Source organism: Macaca thibetana, chromosome 6, assembly GCF_024542745.1.
Source record: "Macaca thibetana thibetana isolate TM-01 chromosome 6, ASM2454274v1, whole genome shotgun sequence".
NCBI classification, from domain to species: domain Eukaryota; kingdom Metazoa; phylum Chordata; class Mammalia; order Primates; family Cercopithecidae; genus Macaca; species Macaca thibetana.
The window spans coordinates 31,071,952-31,091,915 of record NC_065583.1 but is presented as its reverse complement, the minus strand read 5'-3'; the positions used below and the strand labels follow the sequence as shown (position 1 = coordinate 31,091,915).

Below are 19,964 nucleotides of genomic sequence, written 5' to 3'. Positions count from 1 at the left end.
ATCCCATCCATTCTTGCTGACCCTGCTCAGAAGCTGCCTCCCGTAAAAATCTCCCTCAATATGCTCCCCTTTGGCCAGGCACAGTGGCTCCTGCTTGTAATCCCAGCACTTTGGGAGGCCGAGGTGGGTGGATCACTTGAGGTCAGGAGTTTGAGACCAGCCTGACCAACATGGTGAAACCCTGTCTCTACTGAAAAACAAACAAACAAAAAAACAAAAATTAGCCAGGTGTGGAGGTACATGCCTATAATTCCAGCCACTTAGGAGGCTGAGGCAGGAGAATTGCTTGAACTCAGGAGGCAGAGGTTGCAGTGAGCTGAGATCATGCCATTGCACTCCAGCCTGGGGGACAAGAGCAAAACTCCATTTAAAAAAAAAAAGGAAGGCCAGGTGCGGTGGCTCATGCCTGTAATCCCAGCACTTTGGGAGGCTGAGGCAGGTGGATTGCTTGAGGTCAAGAGTTCAAGACCAGCCTGACCAACATGGTGAAACCCCATCTCTAATAAAAATACAAAAATTAGCCAGGCCTGGTGGCAGGCATCTGTGATCCCACCTACTCTGGAGGCTGAGGCAGGAGAATCACTTGAACCTGGGAGGCAGATGTTGCAGTAAGCTGAGATCTCATCATTGCACTCCAACCTGGGTGACCAAGTGAGACTCTGTCTCAAAAAACAAAAAACAAAAAACAGGGCTCCCCTCTTTTCCCTAAGCCACAGCATTGCACTGTATCTCACCAGCAGGCACTCAGCTCCCCCAGCCTCTGGACATAAGGAGGGACATGCAGGTCATCTCCAAACAAATATGGACAGTTATTGAGAGTGCAAGCTCCTGTCTCTTTCAACTCTGCATCCGCCTTACCAGGATCACAGTGCCTGGCACAGAGAAGATGCTCAGAGGGCCTCAAGCAGCTGGAAGGGGCCCTCTAAGGCAGAAATTAGCATGAGAAAGACCCAGACCATCTTCAAGGATTTTAGACTGCTGAGCACAGGAACACAGATCACCAAGGAGAATTTGCTGGTCTATGCTAATTTCCCTCACCAAACTGGTAGAGTGACAGGACCACGTTCTAGGAAGTCACAAGCATATCTCTGTATGTGGCCTGCAGTTTGGGTTCATGGCCATCACCATCAGGTCCAGTCCTATCTGACTATACCCAGTCCAAAGGTGTCACATGGTCACATATGGAAGTCAGAAGCTTGGTCCCATCCCCCAGCATCTCACTTTGTTAAGGCCTCCACTTCTTTCCCTCTCTGAGATATGAGTAGGCTGACAGAAAGCCCTTTTCCTCAACACAAGGAGGTTGGCTTTTGGAGGAAACAGGAGTCTGTCCCACCTTCACGTGTCTGACGTGGCTTCTCTGTCCTCCTCTGCTTTGCTCTGGTGGCTTGTATATTTTTTCAGCTTTGTTCCTACAATTAGATAATCTTTTTTTTTTTTTTTTTGACAGAGTCTCACTCTGTCGCCCAGGCAGGAGTGCAGTGGCTGGATCTCAGCTCACTGCAAGCTCCGCCTCCCGGGTTTACGCCATTCTCCTGCCTCAGCCTCCCGAGTAGCTGGGACTACAGGCGCCCGCCGCCTTGCCCGGCTAGTTTTTTGTATTTTTTAGCAGAGACGGGGTTTCACCGTGTTAGCCAGGATGGTCTCGATCTCCTGACCTCGTGATCCGCCCGTCTCGGCCTCCCAAAGTGCTGGGATTACAGGCTTGAGCCACCGCGCCCGGCCATAATTAGATAATCTTGAGCCTCTGAAGGTCCTTAGGATTCCACCGATACACTGTTTTCCAAATTTGCCCCAGCCTTACCTCAGACCCAGAGACTCAGGGACTCCAGGGACCTGGCGATCTGCATCCTTAGCCAGCCCCTTAAGGGATCCACTCATCCAACCCCACCCAGTCTTTTTTTTGAGACGGAGTCTCACTCTGTCACACAGGCTGGAGTGCAGTAGTGTGATCTCAGCTCACTGCAACTGCAAGCTCGCCTCCTGGTTTCACACCATTCTCCTGTCTCAGCCTCCCGAGCAGCTGGGACTACAGGCGCCCGCCACCACACCCGGCTAATTTTTTGTATTTTTAGTAGAGACGAGGTTTCACTGTGTTAGCCAGGATGCTCTCAATCTCCTGACCTCGTGATCCGCCCGCCTCGGCCTCCCAAAGTGCTGGGATTACAGGTGTGGGCCACCGTGCCCGGCCTTTTTTTTTTTTTGAGATGGAGTCTCACTCTGTTGCCCAGGCTGGAGTGCAATGGCGTGATCTCTGCCCACTGCAACTTCTGCCCACTGCGACCTCTGCCTCCCAGGTTCAAGTGATTCTCCTGCCTCAGGCTCCTGAGTGGCTGGGATTACAGGTATGTATCACCACACCTGGCTAATGTTTGTATTTTTAGTAGAAACAGAGTTTCACCATGTTGGCCAGGCTAGTCTCGAACTCCTGACCTCGTGATCCACCCACCTTGGCCTCCCAAAGTGCTGGGATTACAGGCGTGAGCCACCACACCCAGACTTTTTTTTTTTTTTTTTTGAGACAGAGTCTTGCTCTGTCACCCAGGATGGAGTGCTGTGGCACGGCTCACTGCAACCTACACCTCCTGGGTTCAAGCGATTCTCTTGCTTCAGCCTCCAGAGTAGCTGGGATTACAGGCACCTGCCACCATGCCCAGCTAATTTTTTTTTTTTTTTTTTTTGAGACGGAGTCTCGCTCTGTCGCCCAGGCTGGAGTGCAGTGGCCGGATCTCAGCTCACTGCAAGCTCCGCCTCCTGGGTTTATGCCATTCTCCTGCCTCAGTCTCCCCAGTAGCTGGAACTACAGACGCCTGCCACCTCGCCCGGCTAGTTTTTTGTATTAGTAGAGATGGGGTTTCACCGTGTTAGCCAGGATGGTCTCGATCTCCTGACCTCGTGATCCGCCTGTCTCGGCCTCCCAAAGTGCTGGGATTACAGGCTTGAGCCACCACGCCCGGCCTTTTTTTTTTTTGTATTTTTAGTAGAGACAGGTTTCACCATGTTGGCCAGGTTGGTCTCCAATTCCTGACCTCAAGTGATCCGCCCACCTCAACCTCCCGAAGTGTTGGGGTTACAGGCATGAGCCACCACACCCGGCCTTGTATATTTTTTGAGCTTTGTTCCTACAGTTGGATGATCTAAAATTTTTTTTTTTTCTTGCTCTGTCACCCAGGCTGGGGTGCAGTGGCACGATCTCAGCTCACTGCAACCTCCACCTCCAGGGTTCAAGCGATTTTCTCCTGCCTCAGCCTCCTGAGTACCTGGGATTATGGACGTGCGCCACCACCCCCAGCTAATTTTTGTATTTTTAGTAGAGAGGAGGTTTCACCATGTTGGTCAGGCTGGTCTTGAACTCCTGACCTTGTGATCTGCCCAAGTCAGCCTCCCAAAGTGCTGGGATTACAGGCGTGAGCCACCGCACCTGGCCCAGTTGGATAATCTTGAGCCTCTAAAGGTCCTTAGGAATCCACCAATCCATTGTTTCCCAGATCAGGATCTCCAGGGGCCTGGTGATCTGCATCCTTAGCAAGCTCCTTAAGGGATTCACTCATCCAACCCCACCCTGCTCATTTTACAGGCTGGCTCATGGGATGGCAGAAAGCCATCCACTGGGAGCAGGCCGATCCGAGTGCCAGCCTAGGCTCTCATTAACCTGCCAAGCCATCTCATCTCTCTGAGCCTCATTGTTCCCATCTGTTTAATGGAGACAACCACTGTCATCCTGCCTAATTTGCAGAGTCCTTGGGATGGTTAGAATAACAGGGGGGGTGGGAGACAGGCTCGGCGGGAGAAGAGATTAGCACAAGGTCATTTACCTCTTCATCTGCTTGTTTTGTGCCAGGAGAGGGGATTCTGCTGGGAACAACTTGTTGGGAGAGATGACATTCTAGTAAACAATGAAACCAGTAAATGAACCAGATAATCACGATAAAGGGGTTTTCGAGAGTCAGGGCAAAGGTATGTGTTGAGGGAGGGAGGGTCTGCCCAAGAGGGGTCACTCTGGCAGAGCACTGGTGGTCCGGGAGCTGTCCCAGGAGGTCCTGGAGAGCTGTCACAAGCCCAGCGGTGGAAGAGCCTGGAGGCCCTCTCGAGCCTAGCCAGAGCGCTCCCAGGGCCCTCGGAGCCGCGGCGGGCGCGGGTCTTTGTCTCCCACATTCTCTCTGCCGCCTCTCCCGACCCCCAGCGCTGTTTCGTCTCTGACCCCGAATAACTTGTTGGTTTCCCCCGGGCTTTGTTTCCCGGGGTCACCACCTCGGGGACGCCGGGCAGCCGCCCCGGCCCTCGTGGGTCCTTCATCTGACACCCCCTCCGGCCCCCGCCCCCTACCCGCTCGGAGATAGGGGTCAAAGGCAGCCCGCGTCACGTGGTCGCCGAGCAGCACCGAATCGGCCGGGAGGGCCGAGGGAGAATCCGGGTGGAAGTCGAGAAATCCAGCCCCGATAGCAGCGCCCGGTCCCGCCCCAGCCCCCGCCCCGGGGCGCTCACCGCACGCCCGCCGGCCGTCCCGGCCCCCGGAACCCTTCTCTGGCCGGCACCCACGCGGCATCACGGAATCGAACCCCGCTCTCAGAGGCCGCGATTCGGGGAGGTAGGCGCTGGGCCGAGGAGGTAAGGGGAGACGGGCTGGGGGGGCTCTCGGCGCACGGGTACGCCCCTCTGGGCTAGGGGGCGAGGCAGCGCGCCCCAACCTCCAGTCTCCAGGGAGACCCCTCCCCGCCGCGGGACGAGGGGGAGGCTGCGAGCTGCCCCGGCGCAGCGCCGGGCCGGGACTGGGGGCTGGGCACCGGGAGGGAGCGGGAGCGGGAGCGGGAGGGGGAGGAGAGCGGGCGGGAGGAGGAGGCGGCGGCGGCAGCGTGGAGCGGGGGTGGGAGCGGCAGGAGGCGGCCGCGAAGGGGTTAACCCTGGCCTGGGCCGGAGCCCGGAGGCGCACGCACGGCCCAGGGGAACCAGGCGTCCCGCTCTTCTCCGGGAGCGCCCCTTCCCCCGAGTGGCGCCCCAGCCGTGGCAGGTAAGAGGCCAGGAGGGCCCGGGCCTGCCAGCCCCTGTCGCCGAGCCGGCGGGGCCCGAGCCCGGCGTGCAGGCCGCGCGGGGCCCCAGCGGCCGCCGGCGCAAGTTTGGTGCGGGCGGGCGCCGGGCGGGCACCGGGCGGGCGGGTGGAGTCGGCCGGGCCCCGCGCGCGGGGGTGGGAGGACAAAGGGGTGGGGGGCCGCGCGGGGCCGAGGGCAGGCTGGGGTGCGGGCGAGGGCAGCGCGGCAGCTGTAGGTCACGGATAATGTCACTCACGAGGAATGCCCCCTCCCCCTCCCCTGCTCCCGAACAGGGGAAACTTTTGTCTAGCGAGGGAGGGGGTTAGAGGCCGGGTCCTGCTTCGCGAAGGCTAAGGCAGCCGGACCGGTTTTCTGCGGTCTCTGAGCGGCCTGGTCTCTAACTCCCCTCCTTCCTCAGGGTCTCGGGAGCAAGAAGTTCTCCCTTTGCACGCAGCTCTTTAACGCCCTGGGACAGGGGTGAGGAGGGGGCACCCGTGGGACGGGTGGGCTCTGGGACCGGCCGGGAATCCGGGGACTGGCCACTTGGCTCTTTGCAGACTCGAGCACCCCAGTGTGTCCTGTGAGGCTCAGGGAATACAGAGCCCCACCCCCTGAACGCCCCATTGTCGCCCTCCCCACCTGGAGAGCTTTCAGAATGGCCTGCAGGCGGTTTTGCCCCCTGGTCTGTTCAGAGCAACCTGGCTGTTTGTCAAGTTTCCAGCGGTGTGACCTTGAGTGGGTTCCCTACCTTCCCCTAGCCTCAGTTTCTTCACCTGTAAAATGGGGAGAATAGTATTTGCTAGAGTAAGGATGAGAGGAGTGTGTGGTACCTCAGCAAATGGTGGCATGCTTATATTCAACAAGTACATTTCACGTTTACCGTGTGTTAGGCGCTGGACGAATTCATTGCTTTACGTACATTCGCATTTAATTCTCCCACATTACTGTTAACCACATTTTATGGAGGGGGAAACTGAGGCACAGGGTTGTAAAGGTCACACAGATAGAAAGTGGTGGAGCTAGGATTTTACCTCCGTCTCTCAGCCTGTGTCTCAACCACAGATCCCTACAATGTCTTGCTGTGACAGCTCACAGTTTATTTCTCCCTTTTTTTTTTTTTTGACTTTGACCTTGTACAGTTTCATTTTCAGTTGAAATTATGGGGACATCTGTCCTCTTCACCATTTCCCCCACCCGCAGGTAATGCTCCCTTCTGCCTGGTACTTGTTCCAAGTGAGGTCTTATGCCCTGGCTCTTGTTAGCATAGGCAGCTGGAGCAGGAGGGAGGTCAGTTGGAGACTGGGCCTGGAGCTCCGTAATGGTCCAAGTGCTGTTGCTGGCTACTGGGTCTATGGTAGTGCCAGTGGTGCAGGGAGAAGCCGGTCTCCCTGGCTCTGACTGGAGACAGCTGGTGGCTTTGTCAACAGGCCTCTCTCCCTAGCACCCAGGGACAGCCGAATCTTTACTTTTCATTCAGACCAGGTTACTTTCAGATCAGCGGGGGGCAGAGGTGGGGCAAGGGTGTTCCTGTGTAACTTGGCCATGGCAGGGGTCCTCACTGCTAACTAATGCCCCAGCCCCAAAGTCCTTGAGGGTAGTAATAGTGTCAGGATTGCAGAACCCTAATGGAGAATGCATGTGTGTACAGGTTCCTGAGCCTAGCTAGCTCAGTACTGGGCACCCTGCAGGCCCTCAGTAAATATCCCACAAGTGAATGTATGAGGTGGCTTAGACTTCTGCTGGCTTTCACACCCTGGGCTGGCCCAATCATTTGGTGAGGGTGACATCTTATGAGTACTGATCAGGCTCTGATTGAGGTCCTTGAGTAATTACTTTAAAAATGGAAAACAAATTGCAATTTAATTAACAACATCTTAAATCTAGGGCTGAGAGACAGTGTGGTGGGTGGGGGTAGATAATGAGAGAAGTTCTTGGGGAAGGGAAGTTTGTGCATTTCAGCCTGCTCCGAGCGGTGTTCCGGCACTGTGTCTGGTTTTGCAGGGTTTGTAGGCTTTTTGAGGGCCCTGGGAATAGGGAACCCTGCTGGGCCGATAGCTTGTAGGAATAAATGTGGAAATTCCGTTGCTTTGCTGGACATTGAGGGGACTCAGAAAAGCAGGGCATTGAATGGAGGAGTTGGAAGGCTGACTTGTCATATGGTCAGACTGTCCCTTTCATAGTGGTCAGAGCAAGAAGAAAGGCCTCTGGGGGAACCAATAAGTAAAGGGAGGACCCCGGCAAGCAAGAGAAAATGGATAGTGAGCCTCCTGTCACAAGGAGGTATGTGAGGAACAGTTTTGTAATCACAAGTTGAGGATGTGGTCAAGAATTTAAGATCATAGACTGGGGGTTGGCATCTGAGAAACTCACAAATGGGCTCTGGTCTAGGCAGCCCAGAGCTCTCTCTGCCCTGGGCTTTGGACCTGCTTGGCTGGGCTTTTTCCACCCTTCCATGCTTCGGGACCAAAGCCAGGCCTGCAAGTCTCTAGAGGCTGGGCAGACTTCTACTGGCCTGGAATTTGGATTTGAATATGGCTTGAAATATCTGGACTGTTTGGAGGACTTGGACATTCTTTACTTGAAATGGAACATTAGGGTAATTTGTGAAATGTGTATGGAAAATGTCTGTGGCTGAGGGTGACAGGGGACATGAACTGGGGTACAGTCCTGCTGGATTCTGGAGAGGCTGTTCTGATGGGGGACAGAAGACAAGGATTCAAATGATGGCTATGGGGCAGGATCTGATCAGTTATAGATGGGTTTTGGAAGGCGAGTGGAAGGAAACGCTCTCTGCTTATTCATGTCAGCAAGGCTTCCTGGAGGAGGAAGTATTTTCGAGGGTGCAGACTGTGGGAAATGGGACAATAGGAGACAAGATTAGGTCATGGGGAGCCTGCAGTGCCCTGCTCAGGAGTTTGGGTTTTACTCTGGAGCCTATAGAGAGGACAGAGGGTTGTAAGTAGCTCATTGACTCGATGCCTGTTCCTGTGCCTTGTGTCAGGCACCATGCCAGGCTCTTTACAGACACCCCATTGAAATCTCACAATACCCTGCAAAGTAGCTGCTGCTGCTCCTGCTGCTGCTGGTAACCCCTACCCCTGTCCCATTTTCAGATGGGGAAATAGAGGCTCAGACGGGTAGAGTCACTTGTAGAGCTGGAATTTGAACCCAGGCCTGAATTATTTCTGCCTTGCTGTGTTGCTTCTCAGGGGTCTTTTGACCCAAGATGGTAGCAAGACTGGCAGGGTTAAGACCAGGCCAGAGATGGCACTCATCATGGTCCTGCAGAAAGCTGACCACAGGCTGACTCAGGCAGTGGACTGAGAGGAAAGGAGGGGGAAGCCGCAGGACTTTGTAGCTGTCTTGGCGTTTGGGGTCGTCACAGGTCGTCTTAAGGTTTGGTGAATAACCCTTAAGGGGCAGTATTACTGCTTTCAAATCCCTGAAAGGCCCTCTACAGGTAGGGGCCATAGTCTTGTCCTTCAGGGTTCCTGAGGATGGAGAAAGCAACAAGGGTGACAGCTCCAAGGAAGTTAGCCAGGAAGTAAGCTGCCCAGAAAGAAGGCGAGAACAGCATGGCTGAAGGTATGCAAAGAGCCTGGAGAGCTGCAGAGGTAGCAGCAGGATGCACCAGCAGGGGCAGGCCTGGGTGGCTACTCTCACTTTTCACCCAAGAATCTCAGCATTTGAGTGGTGCCCGGCCCACTTCCACCCCCTGCTTTTCTCATAGCTTTGGAGCTGCCCTTCCTGCACGTCCTGGGGAGTTCCATTTGGCCTGGCCTGCAGAGCTCCACTGGGAGAGTCCTTGCCCTTTGGAATACACTCAGTCCAGCTGACTGTCAAGGGGCCCCTTGGGGATGTCTGGAGCAGTGGCCGGAGCTAGGCTAAGGACTGTGCTTTCACAGAGGATTTGAACCCTCTGCTTCCATTTCTCATCTGTGAAATGGGGTCAGTCTCTCTTTCCTCACCTGTGAAGAAATAAGGCTACGTCATGAATCAGGCTGAATCAGTAGGGCTTAGGGCAAAAGGGCTGGTGAGTTTGTGGATTTGAAAGTGAAGACGGGGCGGAGGGGAGGGGTTGTTCCCCTCCTTCCCTGCAGTGAAGGTTAAAGGAGGCTCTCTTGGTTTCTGGGGGTCACCAGCAAAGCTGCTTTCTGTGTCTGTGGGGCTCTTACAAAGCTCTGCCTAGCAGCTTCTGTCTTGGAGATGTGGAGCTCAGTGGAAGGGGTGGATGTTTGGGGCGCAGAGGTCCTGGACCCTGTGGCCTCAGGGCTAAAGCCAATTTGCCGTCAAAATCCTTATCTAGATGGAGGAGAGTTTGTGCTAAGTTGCCTCCTGGCCCTTTTTATTTCTACTCACCTTACTTCTTTAATACAGATTGGATTAATCTAATTTTAAAATGTGCATGGTGAATGAGCATTTGTTTATTTGAGGGCAATGTATGGGAAGTGCCTGCTGTGTGACTGCAGTGCCCCCTCTCCCACTCCCCCTCAACCCTCAAGCAGAACTGGCCTCTTTCCCTCTCCCTGGCTATGCTCCTGGCCCCTCCTGCCTCTACACATCTGCTCATGGTGAACATGCTGCACTCCAGTCACTTCCCCTTGCTCACCCCAAAACCCTCCCTACCAGTACCCAGCTCCAGGGTTACCTCTTCCATGCAGCCATCCCTAATTCTCCAGAGCCGGCATTGCCTGCTCCCTCCTTTACATGTGCAGAACCTGTTACCTGGACCTCTCATGGGCCCTTCGGCTCCTAGCTTTGAACTCTAGCTTCCTAAAGACAGTCTCCTCTCCTCTGGGCTCTGTGCTCTGGAGGCAGGGGCGACACGTGACTGATTTCCAATGGGGGCGGGCATTGTTGTAGAGTGGAATCAAAAGTCCTGGGTTCAAATCCCCATTCTGTCACTATTAACTGCATGATCTGGGGTAAATTACCTAAATCTCCATGGACATCAGTTTCCTTAACTTCACAATGGGGGTAATAATAGTTCTGTTTTGTTAGGGAGGTTACGGAAATCAGTGCTTTGACATAGTAAGTGTGCAGTAAGTAGAAGCTGTTCAAAGATAACAGTTGTTGTGATCATCGTTTGTAGCTAGAGGGGATCTGTCCTTTTAGAGGTGAGAGAAAGAATCCCTGAAATTTGAGTTTCTGAACTTTCTGCCTAATGGCCCGAGATGGCATGTGCAGATGAAGAAACTGAGGCCTGGAGAGAGAGAGCAATTTGCATGGCATGTGGGAACATCTGGTCTTGTCTAGGAAGCTGGACAGGATTTTTTTGTTATGCCTCTGTTTTTCCTCTTCCTTCCTGTCATCAAGCCTAAGGTGCTCAAATTCCACGGGCTCAATCTCCTCCCTGGTGACCATGTTGAAGGATGTCTAAAGCTTACACCAGATAAATTGGTCTGGCTGGGAAGGTGCCACGGGGCTGGCAGCCCTGTGGCTGTCCTTGTAACCAGGGAACCGTGCCCCAGACTGCATGGGCTGGAGCTTTTTGAGGCCTCCCACCCAGTCTCACTTTGCTTGGGAAGGGGAAGAGGATGGTGGCAGAGACAGGTGACATGGGCTTGGTCTTGGGGCAGGTGACTAGGAGATCCAGACAGAGCAAAGGTTGAGAGCCAGGCTCTGGAGCCAGGTGGCCTCTGTTCAGGTCCCTGCTGGGCTGCTTCCTATGTGTGAGAACGTGGGCAAGCTGTTTAGCTCTTCCTCTGTACAAAGGGGATGATAATTGTCCCCATCTGACAGCATTTAGAAAGATAACACACTGTGAGCCCAATCTATGTGAGTTATCATTATTATTGTAGTTGATGTTATTGACTAAAGAGCTCATTTAATCCTCACGACAGCAGTAAGAGATAGGCACTATTATTATTCCCTTTTAGCAGATGTAACAACCAAGGCTAAGAGAGGTAGGTGGCTAGCCTGGAGCAGTTTAGTCCCAGGGGATGACAGTCAGGGCCCGCTGCTGGGGTTGCTCTGGCCAGAAGAAGTAGACTTGTTGTATGAGGTGCTGGAAGGCGTATCCAGTGGGTAGATGGGCCAGGAGAGGCTGACTTCAACTCAGTGTAATGAGAAGACTTAAAAAAAAAAAAAAAAAAATTAGAGCAAGCCAAGATGGAAGGGATTGTGTCTGCAGGGAGCGAGCTCCCTGTTTCTGGAGGTGGGAGCAGAATCCTGGAGCTCATGTGATTAAGATGTGGTGAGGATTCTGGCCTCGTTCAGACCTGAGGTCTGGCTTCACGAGGGAGGACTTGGATTCTTATCATCCCAGTCTGTCCAAGGGATTGGCCTGTCTGGGCAGGTCCCAGGGTGGCATTAGGCGGAGGTTTGCTATAGTCATTGCTGCACGGCAGCCACCTCTGGTTTATACTACCAGCCTTGCAAATATGACCTGCCCAGGCAGAGGCCAGATGAGGAGAAGTGAGTGTTGTCATAGCAGGGCCTTTACTCATGCTGCATGCTCTGCCTGCATTCATTCCCTCCCCCTCTCCTTATGCCTGGGCAGCTCCTGTTCATGCTTCTATGAGTGTAAGCACCATCTATTCACGGAAGCTCTCCCTGATCCACCTGCAGGCTAAGTCAGTGGTTCTGAAAGTTTGTTTCTGGACCAGTAGCATCAGCATTACCTGGGAACTTGTTAGAAGTGCGAATTATCTAGCTCTATACTGGACCTACTGAATTAGATACCCTGGAGGGTGGGATTCAGCAATCTGTTTTAGGAACCCTCCCAGTGATTCTAATGCATGCTGTGTGGTTTTTTTTTTTTTTTTTTTTTTTTTTTTTTTTTTTTTTTTTAGGCAGAGTTTCGTTCTTGTTACCCAGGCTGGGGTGCAGTGGTGCGATCTCAGCTCACTGCAACCTCCACCTCCCGGGTTCAAGTGATTCTCCCGTCTCAGCCTCCCAAGTAACTGGGATTACAGGTGCCTGCCACATGCCCGTCTAATTTTTGAATTTTTAGTTGAGACAGGGTTCCACCATGTTGGCCAGGCTGGTTTTGAACTCCTAACCTCAGGTGATCCGCCCACCTCAGCCTCCCAAAGTGCTGGGATTATAGGTGTGAGCCACCGCGCCTTGCTGCATGCTGAATTTCGAGAAACACTAGGATAGGTCATTAAAAAAAAAACTGATGCCTGTTTCCTTGGGCTCTCTTGTTTTCAGCATATTCAGTCACCCAGCGGATGTGGGGGACCCAGAGTAAAGCCCAGCTTCTCACCACCCTGTCTTCAAGGAGCCCCCATCTTGTAACAGCTCCCTATCCCCCAGGAAACAATCTCGTGACACAATGATGGGATACAACAGAACCCCAGCATGATTACGGGAGCCAGTGCTGGGGCAACATGAGGAAGGCAGGATTGGGGAGCTGGAAGAGCAGGGGAGATTTTGTGGGTGGCAAGCATGGGTGCCAGGGCAGCTGTTTTCTGGGGCTGGGGCCAGGGCAGGGGTTGGGCAGAGAGCATGGGCTCTGCCTTAAAGAATAGTGTGCTTAGAGCCAGGCGTGATGGCTCATGCCTGTAATCCCAGCACTTTGGGAGGCTGAGATGGGTGGATCACCTGAGGTCAGGAGTTTGAGACCAGCCTGGCCGACATGGTGAAACCCCATCTCTACTAAAATACAAAAATTAGCTGGGCGTGGTGATGGGTGCCTGTTATCCCAGCTACTTGGGAAGCTGAGGCAGGAGAATCGCTTGAACCCACAAGGCGGAGGTTGCAGTGAGCCGTGATTGTGCCACTGCACTCCAGCCTGGGCAACAGAGCAAGACTCCATCTAAAAAAAAAAAAAATAGTGTGCTTAGGTGTATATATGCAAACGTGTGTGTGTGGGATGCACACATGTGCGATTACAATGGTCATATGTGGTCTGAGAGGGCTGAGGGGACTTAGCTGCTATCAATCCATTGGTTTTAAGCATCTCAATAATTTTTTTCCTTTTTTTTTCGAGACAGGGTTTCACTCTGTCACTGAGGCTGGAATGCAGTGGCGCGATCTTGGCTTGCTGCAACCTCTGCCTCCCAGGTTCAAGGGATCCTCCCACTTCAGCCTACTGAGTAGCTGGGATTATAGGTGTGCACCACCAGGCTCAGCTATTTATTTGCGTGCATTTTTTGTAGAGATGGGGTTTTACCATGTGCAGGCTGGTCTCCAACTCCTGAGCTCGAGTGATCCTCCCACCTGGGCCTCCCAAAGTGTTGGGATTACAGGCATGAGCCACCATATCCGGTCAGCATCTCAATAATTTCTTTCTTTCTTTCCTCCCCGCCCCTCCCCTTCCCTCCCCTCCCCTCCCCTCCCCTCCCCTCCCCTTCTTTTTTGACAGTCTCACTCTGTTGCCCAGGCTGGAGTGCAGTGGTATGATCTTGGCTCACTACAACCTCTGCCTCTCTGGTTCAGGCGATTCTCCTGCCTCGGCCTCACGAGTAGCTGATATTACAGATGTGTGCCACCACACCTGGCTAATTTTTGTATTTTTAGTAGAGATGGAGTTTCACCATGTTGGCCAGGCTGGTCTCAAACTCCTGATCTCAAGTGATCCACCTGCTTTGGCCTCCCAAAGTGCTGGGATTATAGACGTGAGCTACTGCACCTGGCCTCAATAATTTTTTTTTTTTTTGAGATGGAGTCTTGCTCTGTCTCTGTAGAGTGCAGTGGCGTGATCTCAGCTCACTGCAATCTCTGCCTACTGGGTTCAAGTGATTCTTCTGTCTCAGCCTCCCGAGTAGCTGGGATTATAGGCACATGCCACCACGCCCAGCTAATTTTTGTATGTTTACTATAGACAGCGTTTCATCGTATTGACCAGGCTGGTCTCGAACTCCTGACCTCATGATCCACCCGCCTCGGCCTCCCAAAGTGTTGGGATTACAGGCGTGAGCCACCACGCCCAGCCTAATAATTTTAATCATGATGATCATAATTGCTGCTCACATTTATTGACAACTTATAAATGCTTGCTAGACACTTCCATGTCACCTTATCAGAAGTAATCCCCAGGATAATCCTATAGGTAGGCTCTATTATCACCATTATTGTCCCCGCTTAATAGATGAAAATACTGAGGCCACACAAGAGGGTAGATCTAAGAATTCTATGGAGATATATAGAGGTGCTTAAAGGCATGATCTCATTGGAAGGAGAGCAGTAGGGGATTGTCATGGAGTGTTTGTATCGCAGGCACAACTTATGGCGGTTTTCTAAAGATGTCTCCAAATGTGTGTGTTGTCAAATGAGTGAGTCAGCCTTTGGAGGAAGGTGGATGGGATTGTGTTGGGTGGTTAGGGCTCCAGCCTCCAAGCTGGGGCTTCCACTGCTGATGTTGTTCTCCTGTTTTGTGGATAGGCTATCTGAGGCCCAAAGAGATTCAGTGGTGAGTTCAAGGTTCCGCTTCTAGGGCAAAAGAACAAATCAGAGAGATAAAAGTAGATCTCTAGCTGGGCATGGTGGCACATGCCAGAAATCCTAGCTACTCAGGAGGCTGAGGTAGGAGGTTCGCTTAAGCCCAGGAGTTCAAGACCAGCCTGGACAAAATAGTGAGACTCCATCTCAAACAGCAAAAAGAGTGGATCTCCTTTGGTTCTAACAAGAGGGGGTGTGAGATTCAAGATCAGAGCCCACTGTCCACTCTGCTGTCTTTTCCTGCCTCAGTGTCCCCAAGCTGCTGCCCAGTAGCCCAAGGGTGGGCAGTCTTTCTCTAACACAGGAACCCCTTCACTTCACATTTAGGGGATTGAAGCCTAGTGGAGCAGGGACTCACCCATGGCCACACAGGGGGTCAGAATTACTGTTGAGGCCAGAACCCAGGATTGTCTCGGTTAAAACCAGGAAGAGTTTTGTTTCCCAAAACCTGTCCCTTCCCCACCCCTTCTTTGGCAGGCTGAGTAGCCGTTGCCCTCAGGGTGGCCCAGAGCAGTGCTGGGGGTAGAGATGAAGGTGCCTTGTGAAGAGGCTGCCAAGAAGGGGTGGGGCAGCTTCCAAGAGGAAGAGCACTAAGAAGCCCAAACCCCAGACGGAAACCAAATGTATTTTCTGGGCCCTAAGAGGATATTTGGAACAATGGAGGTGGGATGAGGGAAGTTAAAAAGGGCTTCTTGATATCCTTAGAAAAAAAAAATATAGAGGCTTTAGGTTTGACTTTTGTTTCTCTGAAGGATGTTTGTGTAACTTTCTGAAGGCAGGATCCCAGCACTCTGTGAGGCTTGTCAGGTACTAGTTTTTTTTTTTTTTTTTTTTTTTTTGAGATGGAGTCTCGCTCTGTCGCCCAGGCTGGAGTGCAGTGGTGCAGTCTCGGCTCACTGCAAGCTCCACCTCCCAGGTTCATGCCATTCTCCTGCCTCAGCCTCCCGAGTAGCTGGGACTACGGGCGCCCGCCACCATACCCAGCTAATTTTTTGTATTTTTAGTAGACGGGGATTCACCGTGTTAGCCAGGATGGTCTCGATCTCCTGACCTCGTGATCCTCCTGCCTCGGCTTCCCAAAGTGCTGGGATTACAGGCGTGAGCCACCGTGCCCAGCCTTTTTTTTCTTTTTTTTTTAATTTTAATTTGTTTTTTGAGACGGAGTCTCATTCTGTCGCCCAGGCTGGAGTGCAGCAGTGCGATCTTGGCTCACTGCAACCTCCATCTCCCGGGTTCAGGTGATTCTCCTGCCTCGGCCTCTCGAATAACTGGGATTATAGGCGTGTGCCACCACACCCAGCTGCATTTTTTTTTTTTTTTCTGAGATGGAGTTTCACTCTTGTTGCCCAGGCTGGAGTGCAATGGCGCGATCTCGGCTCACCGCAACCTCCGCCTCCTGGGTTCAAGCCATTCTCCTGCCTCAGCCTCCGAAGTAGCTGGGATTACAGGCAAGCACTACCATGCCCGGCTGATTTTGTATTTTTAGTAGAGATAGGGTTTCACCATGTTGGTCAGGCTGGTCTCAAACTCCCGACCTCATGTGATTTGCTCGCCTCAGCCTCCCAAAGTGCTGGGATTATAGGTGTGAGCCACTGCGCCCGGCCTTACTTTTTTTTTTTTTTTTTTTTTTTTTTGTATTTTTAGTAGAGATGGGGTTTCACCATGTTGACCAGGCTGGTCTCAAACTCCTGACCTCAGGTGATCCGCCTGCTTTGAGATCCCAAAGTGTTGGGATTACAGGCATGAGCCACCATGCCCAGCCATCAGGTGCTGTTTTTATAGATTCAGGACTTTGGAGCTGGGAAGGACTCAATCAAGTAGTCTGCTCACTTTATAGTTGGTGAAATGGAGGCTAAGAGGTGGGGGGCCTGCTTTAGGTCACACAGTGAGGTAGCCAAGGTCTTGGATCTTCTCATGTGTTGCAAGAGGCTGTCCATCTTGACTTACCACCTCCTGGGACGAGGCTGGCGTGGGGGCTGAGCAGTCGCTGATGAGGGGTTCCCTTTGAAAGGCTCATTGCTGCTGGGGACGGGGTAAGGCCAGGTCTAGTCTTGGGTGAGATGAGCCCACTGGTGGGGAGAAGACTGAGATGGTGCGCCTGGTAATGCCACCCCCGTCCAGATGCCAGGCCCAGCTGTGCACCGTCTGCCCAGCAGCTGGGAGCTGTGAGTCACACCCAGTGTATACAGAGGCGCAGGCCATTGTGTGCCGTGATTCATTCTGTTCTCCCAGCCCCGAAGGGATGACGAGGCCCTGAGCACCGATCCATGCCCACGCCTGTGGATGAAAGTTGATATGGGGAGGCCCAGGGGACCTGAGGGGGTCGGCTCCCTCTGCTACCTCCTGTCTCTTGAGTATCCTGTGATTGTGACCTGTCTATTCCCACCAGTTCAGGGGTCCGTGAGCCCCCAAAGGTGCAGTGTGTTGTAGGCATTTCTGTGCTTTCTTTTTCTAAAGAAAGAGTTTGTTGGTTTCATCAGATCATCAGAAGGCTGGGTGTCCCTGTGGAGTGCTGACAGGGGGCTGTGCGCACTGCAGGCTTGAGAAGCGGTGGCAGGCAGCGTGGTGCAAGGAGAAAGTAGCCTGGTGGAGTGTGGCATCGTGGCTCAGGGTGTGGTCTTGGAGACAGGCTGTTGGCTTCTGAGCTGGCTCCTCCACTTAGGAGCTGTGTGACATTGGGTAAGTTACTTTGTCTGTGCTTCCTCTGTAAAATGGCAATAACAGTATTTATCTCCTGATGTTATAATGAGACTTTTAGATAAGATAATGTGTGTAAAGGACTTACCTCGTGCTTGGTACAAAGTAATCATATGGTAAAAGTTTGCTGTTGGTAGTTCTAGCTCTGCTATGAATTTGCTGAGTGATCTTGTAAGTACCTGATCCTGGGGTCTTAGTCTCCACCCTTGGCTCCGCACTCTGTGTTGGGCTTTCTAGGAGCTGCAGGACCAGCTTGCAGAGCAGGAGTGGGCAGGGGAGGCAGGGGAAACCGTTTCTGCATTCGGGGACTCCCTAGCCCAGGCCCTTCCTGGCTTTGCCCTGAGGTAGGCTTATGTAACCAGCCAGGTCTGGCCAGGCAGGGTGTGATTCTCAGCCTGCTTTTGTCCCTCCATTGTGTCTTCCTCTCCCTTCCCCCCACGGAGCTGTTGTTAGCTGACCTGTTCCTCAAGCTCCGAGGATGAAATTGGACCCTTGCTATTCTGCCACCGATTGATTTAGTTGAGTCCAGAGGTTTGCTGGGCTGGCAGCCCCCTCCTCCCGCTACCTGGAGACAGAACTAAACTGATGCCTCTATGCCTGCTTCATGCCTCCTTTTTGGGGAGGAAACGCAGGAGTCTAGATGGCTTGGGCTCTTGGTCCAGCTTGCCGGGTTGTAGGGCCAGGATGTTCCTGCCCATGGCCTCTGCAGTTCTAGAGGTACGCCCCACACCCTACCCAGAATTCCTTCTCCAGAAGAGCCTTCTCCATCCTTGCAGCCCAGCACCAATGCCTCCTGTTCCAGGAGGCCTTCCCAGGTACCTCAGCTGCAGGGAAGTTGGCCTCTACTGAGCTCCACAGTGTGTTCTCTGTCCATTTTAAGAAAACAGGGGTCACAAACTGGCAGGCCACATTTGCCCTATGGGCAGACTTTGTTTGGCCCATGCCAAATATTGAGCTGGTTGCCAACCAGAGGTTTTACATAAAAACTCAGACTTCTGGCTTTATTTCAAAAATTGGAAGATAGGAAAACCTTGAGCCTATATTCTCCAGGGGTCATTGCTGGAGGTGAGGCGTGTACACTTCACCCCATCCCCAGCCAGCCATTTCATATACTTACATGATCTTTCTGGTCACCGGAGGCATCTGAGTTTGCAACCCTGTCCTTAAGCCATGAGCCACTTTGTCTCCTACATTGTTCCTTTGTGGGCTCTTCTAAGGCAGGGGGTGAATCACTTTTGTGTCCCTTGAAGCATGAAGCATTGGAGCATCATGCTTAGGCTCAGGACGGTGTCCCCAGTAGGAGCGTAACAAGTGCTTCCTGTGTGAAAGCAGGTGTGGCCATGGTCTGTCCCTGCCAGCTGTGAAGGTTCCATTTGCTAGAGGCCTCTGGGTCAGCCTGCTCTGTGGCCCTCGAACCCTCCCCCAAGATAAGCTCTGCCTGCTTAGCCACTGACCCAGGTGGCTTCTTAAGCTTCGCATAACAGTCCCTGAAAGGGCGGGCCCCAACCTGCAGTGTAACCAAGGAGAGGAGCATCCACCTGCAGCTGTCCCCAGGTCTCACTCTCATGGTGGGCTTGGAGGAGTTTAGGGAAGGGAGGACTGCGCTCAGCAGCCTTCAGAGGGTACCAGGTCCAGACCTCTGTGTGCTGAGGCCGGCAGGGTGAAGAGGGGTGTGGACCAGTTCAGATGTTTACTGGCCTGGGCTTCCTCTCCACTGGACCTCTCTGTGCTTTCTCCTCCTAGAGTATGTTATTTTATCTGACAGCTCCCTTGTCCAACTGTCTGTCCAGTCAAAGTTTATTTGACTCTTTCAATTGAAAGCTTAAGTATTCCCTAGGGCCTGCTAAGATGACTTCTCCTGGAAGAGGTCTTAGCTGAGAGGTTGCAATTGTTCTGGCTACAAGAAAAACCTGGGAAGCTTGTAGAAATGAATGCAGATTGCTGCCCCCACCCCCTGCCTCCTGCTCTGATTCTTTCATTCTAGGGTGTATCCTTCCCCTCCTGAGAACATTCAGACCAGGGGGTCTATAGACCACTCTTCAAGGACTCTGTCTTAGTGCATGGAGCCCAGGGCAGGTAGGAAGGAGCCCTGGGTGACTGTTGTGCTGGGCGACGTCAATCATGCCCCTTTCTCTCTCTGGGCTACTCTTTTGCCCCCTGTGCCAATGTTCTGGGCTTCCCCAGTTGTCGTGGCTAAGTGCAATGTGAGCTATCCTTGGAGAGGATAACACAGAGTGGATCGGGGCAGGTGCCAGTGTCTGGGTGTGGTGAGGGCTCCCAGTCCTGGCCCCACCCTAGCCAAGCCCAGAGGAGTTTCACATTCACATTAGGGAACAGATCAGGAGAGGAGGCAGGCTGGAAGCCTGGCTGAAAGTGGGCAAGTGCTGTGCCCCTGGTATCAGGCCCCACAGGGAAAGCCTGCCCTGGGTGGCCCAGTGACCTGGCCACAGGCTGAGGGGCTCTCCTGCTATGTGGTCCTGTGGCAGGCAGGCTGAAACATCAAGTGCAGGCATGAACAAGCCATATACAGCTGGGTAAACTGAGGTACATAGCGGGAAGACACTCTCCTAATGTCACATGAGTGGGTGGAAAGCTGGGCTGGGACCCCAGGTCTTCCAATGCCAGGCAAGGCCACACTCTTCCATCTCCACCTCCCTCTGCAGGGCCAGTGGCAGATCACCTAGCTGGGACAATCATCTGATTGTCTATGACGACCTAGTTAGAGCCTGGAAAAATGAACCATCGTCACAGCCACCCCGGAGGCATGAAACCGGTTGAGTGTGCAAATTACCCCTCAAACATCCTCCATCCCATTTTTTTGTTGTTGTTGTTTTGTCTTTCCTTAAACTGTCTGAT

The 19,964-nt window shown here is 52.9% G+C and overlaps 2 protein-coding genes across 12 annotated transcripts in view; one reads left to right on the top strand and one right to left on the bottom strand.

Annotated features, from left to right (window-relative positions):
* Window positions 1–19,964, bottom strand: part of RPS14 (ribosomal protein S14) — a 520,685-nt gene that overhangs the window by 36,463 nt on the left and 464,258 nt on the right. The window lies entirely within an intron of this gene.
* The window catches only part of NDST1 (N-deacetylase and N-sulfotransferase 1), a 73,051-nt gene continuing 57,491 nt past the window's right edge, over window positions 4,405–19,964 (top strand). The window contains exon 1 of one of the 7 annotated variants that reach the window (XM_050793640.1): window positions 4,405–4,585. The gene's annotated coding sequence lies outside the window, so the exon portion shown is untranslated. Of the gene's footprint in view, window positions 4,606–4,864; window positions 5,006–16,134; window positions 17,091–19,964 lie in introns of those variants that run through there. The other 6 variants (XM_050793639.1, XM_050793644.1, XM_050793643.1 and 3 more) reach the window with 6 other exon arrangements.